Source organism: Limulus polyphemus, unplaced genomic scaffold (assembly GCF_000517525.1).
Source record: "Limulus polyphemus unplaced genomic scaffold, Limulus_polyphemus-2.1.2 Scaffold1851, whole genome shotgun sequence".
NCBI lineage: Eukaryota > Metazoa > Arthropoda > Merostomata > Xiphosura > Limulidae > Limulus > Limulus polyphemus.
Genome location: NW_013667461.1, coordinates 18,523 through 28,121, shown reverse-complemented (window position 1 = coordinate 28,121; position 9,599 = coordinate 18,523). Strand labels below are relative to the sequence as shown.

Sequence of the window (9,599 nt, the reverse complement as noted above, 5' to 3'; positions counted from 1 at the left end):
AATAATATTAATATTGAAAATATTCAAAAATCTATACTAGAATAACACTAACAGCTTATCTGTTGAAACTCAGCAGACTGTATTCTAAATGTGTGAGCCCCTGAACTCAGGGCCTAATGAAAGTCAACTCATATAACGATCAATCTCCCGATTTATTAAAATGGATAATTCCTCAGTCGAGTACCACCATCTGAAGCCTGGGTAATTGTGCTAAAAGTAAATTATCACATTTTCGAAGTTGAAACATAAACTTCATGAAAACCAAGGAACAAAATTAAGAACAATAAAATTATCACATTAAACTGGTAAAAAAGAAAAAAAAAGAAGAAAATATCTCCAATTCCCACAAAATTTCAAAACAACAAAATGTGGGAGGAAAGCACAAACAAAAAACAAACGTCTTGACTTTCACACTGCCAAACCAAAAGTAACAGTTCACTAAGATCAGTAGAACCGAATAGAGGGAGTCACATGCTTCAGTAAGGTGTGTCACACTCCTATTGGAGGGTTGTCACATGATGATTTAGATGGGAGATGCAGTTGAACCATGTTGATCGTGGGAACTCAAGGCTTGTGGCATGCGAATAAAATTTTTCATATAGAGGGCAGCACCCTACAAGAATAACTATTTATGTGAGATGAGATAATGTATCAGAATATATGCTCCCTTCGATAAATTTTGTAATTTTCACTGAAAACATTGCATTTTGATGATATTTTAGGCTCTTATATATGGGTTCAATTGAGAGGGGGTGATCACATCTGGCCCCTGCCTACATGCATGAGGTAATTCAGCTGGTTGAGTAAACCAAATTAAGATCTGTAAGGCTGAGCAAATAACAAACAAAATAAGTGTCACTGTAATGGTATATATATATATATATCTCTTTGGATAGGCTCTTTTTGATTATTCAGTTAAAATAATGCAAAGTCCGGTCCACTCTTTGATAACAAAAGTTTTTTATTATTTCCAATACAAGTTACATTCACTAGGCCTAATTCACAAATAAAACTAAACACTTACTTGTGTATCTCTACTACTTAGCATGTTGAAATACAGATTCAAAATAAATTTGCTTAACTGGGTTTGGTGAGAGTTGGCCTGTAGGAGAGCTCTAGTGAGCCAGGTCCAAATTCGTACAATACCACTAGAATATATTCCTCACATTTTAAGCTGTGGGTGAATTATACCATTCAAATGACAGTCAATCCCTTAACATTAATGCTGCTGACTGGCTACCTTCCCTCTAGTCATAGTTCAAAATCAAGAATTAAAGAGAATTTTATATACAAGCTCATCACATCAAATCAAAAGAAGAACATTTTCTAACCAAAACAACATTACTAACATCTAAATTAAAATATTGGGTACATAAACCCACAACACTCTCCCCAAACTGGACTGTGAAGTCAATTAAACAATCCTATTACACAACATATTTACATCACTAAATTTAAACTTCCATAATAACAATGAAGAAAATTACCATCATTAACATTCCTTGATATTACAACCATTAATTAAATATGTGAAACAAATTACAATAAAAAATTGACTAACAAAACAAAATATTTTTCTATCTATTTACAGTCCCTAAACAGTCCGGTCACAAAATGTTTTGGGTAGATATATTTTCTGTGGCTTTTGGTATGAAAATAGGACAGCCTCATCCCCTTTATCAACATTAGACGTGTTGTCACTGAAGGATGACTGTTCAGCTAGTTCATCCATGGAATCTCCCGGTTGCTCTATCTTTGATGATACTCTGACAGTTGATTCAATAGCAACTGCAGACTCTTCAACAGGCTGACTTACCACTGGGAGCCTTCTCCAAAGTTAACCATTTAGCTGTTCTCTCTCTGATGTACTTCTAAAGATGGCCACAATGGATGATTTGTGGCTTGGATTACTGTCATTCTGGATTTTATAAACCACATTATTGATTATTTTGACTACAGCATAGGACCCGTCCCAGCAACTACATAAATTTTTGAGACTGTCCTCTCTTGCTGCAGGGATTGTACAGCCATACCATGTCATCAACATGATAAAATTTAGTATTATCAACATTTAAGTTATAGCAAATTTTCATCTTATCACTAGCTGATTTAAGAATTTCTCGGGTCAAGTCATATATGGTATCAATGCTGTTCCTTAGTCATTCTGTATGCTGTGTGTAAGACTAATTAGTTATGGTCCTCTGGATGTGAGTACAGAAAGTGTAATTGTATTATGAGTTCTCTCCCAAACCTTAGTGATGCTGGTGTGTTGCTTGTAGCTTCATATATTGCTGTTCGATAATTCACGAGTAGGAACAGAAGGTCATTATCCTACATTTTCTGATGCTCATCCACATAAATGCCTAAATGATTTAAAAGTGTATAATTGTATCTTTCTACTATTCTATCAGAAGGTGGATGAAAAGCTGTTGTCCTACATATTTTTTTATCCTAAGGATTTGACACATCTCTGGAAAGCTGAATTAAAGTTCTGTTCCTGATCTGAGAGTTCCATCAGCACTCACAATCTTGAAACAAATCCATTAACTAGCTTTCTTGCTAAAATTTCTGCTTCCTGGTTATGAACAACATGTTCGTCTGACCAACGATGAAACCATCAATATGAGGATGTATTTATTCCCACTGTTGGTTATCTGGTAGCAGAGCAAGCACAATGATAGCAGCTCTCTCAATTTGTTTTAACACAATACTGGTTACTGGTTTTGTTGTCCATGTTGTTTCCTTCATGAACCTTTTCACTTACAGCACAGTTCACAAGATTTACACCACATGGTGCATCTAACTATTGTGTCACAGGCTTGATTCCTTAGTTATTGGGGAAAAGACCTTACTGACACTGAATATAGCAGATGTAGTTGATAGATTATTACATACTTCTTTACTTTCACTCACAAACTTTTATATAATTACCATAGGGGCTACTAAATTGTATGTGTTATGCTAGAGCTAGTACAATTATTATTTCAGTGGCTAAGCCCTTTTTTTTACCATAGGAGGCTACTTTGTATGTGTTATGCTGTAAATAATAATACATTTAGGTTGCTTTCATGGGAGTGCACTTGATAAGGTTTTTCACACTGAATCCAATGGTATTTGGTTTGTAGGGCTTTTCTTAAATAAAATAAACAATAAGTAAAATCAACTATAAAATCTACCAATTTTCTATGGTTCCTGGAAATACAAAATGCTGTTAAGTTTTTCTGTGTCCTAGTTTGTAAAACAGTTATAGTATTTAACTAAAAACTAATTATCATAAAAATGCATCCTCTCTCACAAATCACTACATGAAATACTTGCTGTTTATACAACTGCTATACATTTAGAACAATTTTTGCAAAGATAAGAAGAAGATGACAAGCTAGCAGTTGTGATCATAGCTACAATTTGCTTTGTTAATAACTGTTCAAAAAATAAAATAAAAATCCAAGATATGTTATGTAAAAAAATGCAATTTGATATTAAAAAAATTGCAGGAAATTTTGTAAAATAAAATAAGAAGGAAACATAAAATGAATTTTTGGTCTAGATGCTTTAGATAAGTATACATGTTAGCTGTATTGGGAACAATCTTGAAAAGTCTGGAAAAAACACATTTCATTTTTGTGTTTTTTCTATAATGCAGTGTGTGTGGAAAAGAAAATTTTAAACAACTGGTTACAACATCTTGAAATATTTTGATTTTAATTTGTACCATACATGTACATTTTGCCTTTTTATTTTAAACAGATGCACAGCAGAATTTTCTACTTTACATTAGTAAACAGCATGTAGGCTTATATTTTGAGCCTAAAATTTCCTGGTACTGTACTAATACTGTACAAAGCAGGAAAATGTAAAAAGATGGGCCTCAATAATTAATACATAGCAGTCAACTGAGAGAAATACTATTCTCAAAATTCTCTTCTCTGAAAGATTCACTACAAGTAATTACCACAAATGTTATTCTTATTAGTATCAATGTATTTATTAAGATTCCTATATTAATAAAAAAATGTGTGTACTATAGCTGCCTCCCAGCTGTGATTTACCTTGAAACAAGTATTCTAAACTTTCATAAGCAAGGAAAACATGTTAAAAAATCCATTAACATTGGTAAAATATTGTATAGTGTAGTACAGGACTGTACCATGCATTAACCCCTCCTTTAGTTAATATGTAAATTTTTGAAATTATTTCATTTTCAGAGTTCTTAGTTTGGATACAGAGAGGCACTCAAGAAAGTTATTCAACTATCTCTTTCTCCAATGCACAGGGCACATGAATTGCCAGTTATCTGTGTTTTCTTATAAAAAATATAACTTAATGTTATGAGATAAACAACTGTTTTTCATATTAGCAAACCTAAAAATGTTCAGACACTGTGGACAAATGTGCAAGTTGCTTGCAAAGTGGAGCCATGTGCAAGCCTGGTTTTATGTAATATTGGTGTTTTTGTATATCAGGCCAGGTTTGCTCAGAGAAAACAGACTTTTAGAAGTTTTGATTTATATTTAGACTTTTAGTATTTCTTGTGACTTACAAACTTCTTGGGAATTATTAAAAGCTTCTAATTTTAGTGACTTTAACATTGTAGTAAACCATAGCTTCCAAGAGAGTTTGGGTTTGCTTAAGCAAGTAGTTTAAGCATTTTTATTTGAATTTAACTTCCTTTTAAACTTTCCACTTAATTTTAGCTTACAAGGGAGAGCACACTGAACAATTAAGAGAAACTATTAAAGGTTTTTCCCATATCTCTTGCCAGTTCTACATATCTACTAGACATTCTTGTCTTTTTGTGTCATTTTGTTTTTAAGAGTTTAATAAAGATTTTTGTTTCAATTGTACATTTGTATATACTAGCTATCTCTTTCTGTGTTATGAACCCAGTCAGAGATCAAGGAGAAATACACTCTGTGACCCACTCAAACCTCCAGATAAAGGGCCCTAACTAACTACTCTAAGGTAAATCTGTGAGCCAGAAAATACCACAACAGTTAAAGTTTGAAACCATTGTACTATACAGTAGTTATACAAAATCAGATAATGAAAAGTTTCCTTTACTACAAGTAGGACACAGCTGTGTGTCTAATTTTTTATTACCTGTAACTTCTGATCAGAGTAGAATTAACAATTAACTGAATAAATAATGTAGATAATTTAATATACTGGTCTAAGTAAGACTGACTATGAATTGTCATAATATAAAAACTTATAATGATTAAAATATGCTGATTCACAGTAGCATGTCTGTGGACATACAACACTAGAAACCGGGTTTCGATACCCGTGTGGGCAGAGCACAGATAAACCATTGTGCAGCTTTGTGCTTAACTATAAACAAACAAATCAAAGGTTGGTTACCCTCACTGTTATCAATGTCTTTGCCTGTGATCCCAGTACTATCTCATGAGATTCAACAGCTTAGGAGATTGAATTTATTTCTCAATCTATATACACTAAGATAAAAACACAATGTTTACAACAGTGGATTAAACTTTCAGACTTACAATCTCTAAAACACCTGAAGTTCAAAGTTAAAGGTAAACAGATAAGAAAACTCAATAAACTATTATGAAATATATTCATATATTAGATATAAAGCTAGAACTTTTCATTATACACATTTCACAGCAATTTGTATTTAATAAATTAGCTTGCATTATTGAAAAATAAATAAATAAATAAATAAATTACCATTTTTCTTTAAAGTAAAATTCTGAATTTTCAAGTTGTCAAGTTTCACTTTGTAAACCCTAAATGATTAAAAATATTTACTCTAAATGATATTCACATATATGGACATATCATTTTGTTCAAATAGTACATTTTTTTCACATTCATAAGTCATTAGTCAATATCTTAAAAACGTTATCCCAGTTCAACTATGTATGATCAGATTGCCTGAACTACCTATTGGCATGTTAAGGGTAATTAGTTTATAAAAATACATCAGAATGATATAAACAGTGATGTTAATAGCAAGGCACTGGTGTTCTCTTTAACCAAGAAATTAATGAACAAAAATTTCAAAAAAGAAAAATAAGTTGTAGCTATATTGTTTAGTGTCACATTTTATAATATTACTTTAATAAGAACAAACCAACTGTTTTATAAACCAATAAAATTGAAATAGTTATATTGTTGTTGTAACCAAAGGTGAGTATTAATTTAAATCAGTCAGAAGAGTAAATACACTCCTTCATTTTGTATAACAAAATGAGATTCATAAAGCAAATTTTCCTATTACCACCAGTATAAAAGTTATTACTGTTACAGAAGTCTGAGTGTTTTAGTTAAATCCTTCACAATCAATGTATCAAATCAATACACCTACTGTATAGTTTCTTTCATGAACTGCAAAAAAAAAACTACTGCATGAAATACTTTGAAGCTTCAGACGATCTTTCTACTGATTATGTAATGTCAGCAAATACAATAGCTTGCTTTTATATGTGATCTTGTGTGTACTAAGAGATTTGAAAACATTTTATTGTAGTATATATTTTTCAAGAAACAATAAAAAATGCCTACCTTTGTTCTAGATTTTAATTACTGATTTTTATGTCTTCATGGATTCTTGTAAAGCTTTCTTATGAATCTTTTATTCTATAAAACCAACTTTGTTTTATCAATTAGCAGATGACAAAATTAACACATAGTCTTTCAGTATATTTAAACAATCCTCTACTACAAAAATCCTTGGGATTCTTTCTTTCTCCATCTTTATCAACAGTTAAAGGCCCAAGTCTGATACAGCTATAAATACTCAAGATTTTATTCCTTACACACTAGACATTCTTCCATTGAAAACAATGGTAAAAACAATATTCCTCATCCTTATCCCTTGCAAAAGCAATAAAAACTTTGGGATTTTCTATTTTATCAATTTCCTTGTCTAGAATGCTTTTTTTTTTGCTCTTTAATTTTGGAACTCACCCCAAAGTAACATCTTAACTTTTCTCAACAAACAACCTCTGTACGTAAAATTTTACTAAATCACTCTGATATTGTAGTTCTATTCTGGTAAAAAGTAATTCAATGTCCAGTCCAGTCCAGTAACAGTCACAAATTAGTTTATTAGTGTTCCTGCACCTATGCAGAATTGAAATTTAACAACTTTTTAATGACCAATTTTATAAATTCAAGGCCCATTTCTTGTGCATTATGCAAGAAACTGCACCTGGACATATACATTTTCAACTGTAGATATTACACAAATATTGGTAAATAATGTTTTTATATGGTGAAAAAGGCAGTAATCTAGCAATGTTCAAATGCAATTGAATTATTTAAAAATAAAAAAGTCAAAGTGTTTCAGCATTTCTCGTTTGATAGTTTCTCTTCAATTTTCATCATGAAAGACTAAAGGATTCTTCCTTCTCTCTTACAACTTTCTTCATGGAATTAACTACTATGAGGGGGCTAAAGTTTTTTTCATTTTCAGCTTTCTCAAAGTTTTCATCAGCTGATGAAAGGAGCTGCTTAATTTCAAACTTAAGACTAATCTTCTTATGTTTGAGATCTTCCAGTGTGAATTCAACTTCTTCAACCTTTCTCTTGTCACTTTGCTGTAGCTTCTGCTTTCTGGACTTGCATTTCCAACAAAGGTAAGCATTTCTGTAGTTATGTTTACATTCAGAACACCTCTGACATGTCTACTGTGGTCAATTATGACTCTCCTAGTATTAAGGAACATGCTCTGCTGTTTTTCTGTAATAGCTTCTTTATTTACAGAAAAGCCCCTTTCAACACTGATCTGTCAACAAGACAAAGAGAGGAGAGCATCTGAAATTGTTTCTTGTCTGAAAGGAGATGTAAATATATGGTATCCAGTCTGTCCTGCTCTTTTTGAAACATACAAACTCTTGAATCAGACAATTGCAGGGACATCAAATTTCCAGTCACCTGCTTTACACTTACTCTACAAACATTGTGGATTGTGTGTAAACCATAAGATTCAACTTGCGAAATGTGTCTCTTTGGATTAAGTTTATTAAGTTTTCTGTACACTCACATATATTTTAAGATGAGGCAGCAGGTACAAGCACTTTTCCATAAACTGATGTTCTCCACTCCAATCACCAGTGCTTACAAAACTTTGGTGGAAGTCTGAGCATCCAGTCTCACTTTTGAAGTCAATAGCTCTTGCTGGAGAATCTTTGCCAGAATTTTTCCAATTTCCAGTCATCTGCTTTACACTTCCAAAAGGTGTCTCTTTGGATTATGTTTATTAGCTTCAGTTGATTACATATCATGTAATTTCAAATTAACATTGGGGCCATCCATGGATATCTGCAATAAATTCTTTGAATGAGGTCTGTGACAACAAGGAATGGCTTGTCAAATAGATTACTTGCAGTAGTATGTCCTAAGAATTCTGATTTGATGTATCTTGAATTAACAGTTTTTCATCCTAAATGCAAGCATGAATGTCACACTCAGACTTCTGTGATTTTCTGCTTCAGTATGAAAATGAAATATGGAGCTAATCCATGTATAGCTAAGTATGATGTTATGTCATAAAATAACACAATATTGTGTGTAGCAGTTATTGAACAGACATAAAAAAAAACATGGTAAACAGAATAAACTGTCAGAAGTCTTAACATAGGACAAACAAGTTTTGACACATTTTTGTATCCTCTTCAGTCTCAGGTTGTCCTCTGGCAGAAAAACTAATCAACAATGCCCAGGTGACACCGGAATTTTGAATTCCCTTAAGTTCACGAGTAGTCTAGAAGTTATTTAGCTTAAAGTGACCTTGGGAAGTATTGAAATTCAGCAAGCTTTCGATTAAGCAACTTTCAACAATTTTTTGTTTGTTTGTTTATTATGATGTTTTGTCTTCCCCGCATGAAGACTTTTGGGCAATTTCATTGTTGGGAAACATACTCTTGAAACCTTCTATGATCCTTTGAATAAAATGAACCATGACAGTCAAGTTCTCAAAGTCCATAAAACTGCTGATCTTAAAACATCAGAAGAAGAAACAAATGACGGGATGCTGAAAGTTGAATAAGTGGCAGTTCCATTGGTAGTTGGTTTTTTTAACATGAGCACTTTCTGTTCAGGAGGTTTGAAAAAGGTATAGATAGTAGTATTATTTGATTATGCCTTCATGTTTTCTGCATGTTTATTGATTGTCATATGGCTGTGCAATGCTGCTTCTCCCATGTTGCTGATGTCAAATGAACTTTGGCATGGTTTACATCTTGCTTTTCTAGGGTGTGAATCCCTTTCTAGCTATTCCTGGTAGTTTTGATTTGAAAACCAACTTGTTTTAAAACTACACTTGCTAATCATTTTACAAACCTGCAAGGAGTGTGGAAATAAAAATTAAATTCATAATTCAAACCATGTTCATTTGATTATTTTATATTGGTCTTATACAGTATTCAATAATCAAATTTACTAAATTTTATGTAATGCTGTTAATTTTTTGAAATTTGTTAAAATTTATTACACAATATTTATCATCAGATTTCTATTGGGATTTAAGTATTGTTATTTATTCATTAAGAATCCTTATTGTTATTATAATATACATGTATTAATATGCATCATTATAATTTTGCTATTATTGTTTAAATATATGAAGC

General features: G+C 31.9%; 1 long non-coding RNA gene across 1 annotated transcript in view; it reads right to left on the bottom strand.

The window, feature by feature from the left end:
• Positions 1-943: 943 nt before the first annotated feature.
• Positions 944-9,599, bottom strand: part of LOC111087185 — an 11,886-nt gene continuing 3,230 nt past the window's right edge. The window contains exon 2 of the long non-coding RNA XR_002611903.1: positions 944-9,312. This is a non-coding gene — a long non-coding RNA (uncharacterized LOC111087185). The remainder of the gene's footprint in view (positions 9,313-9,599) is intronic.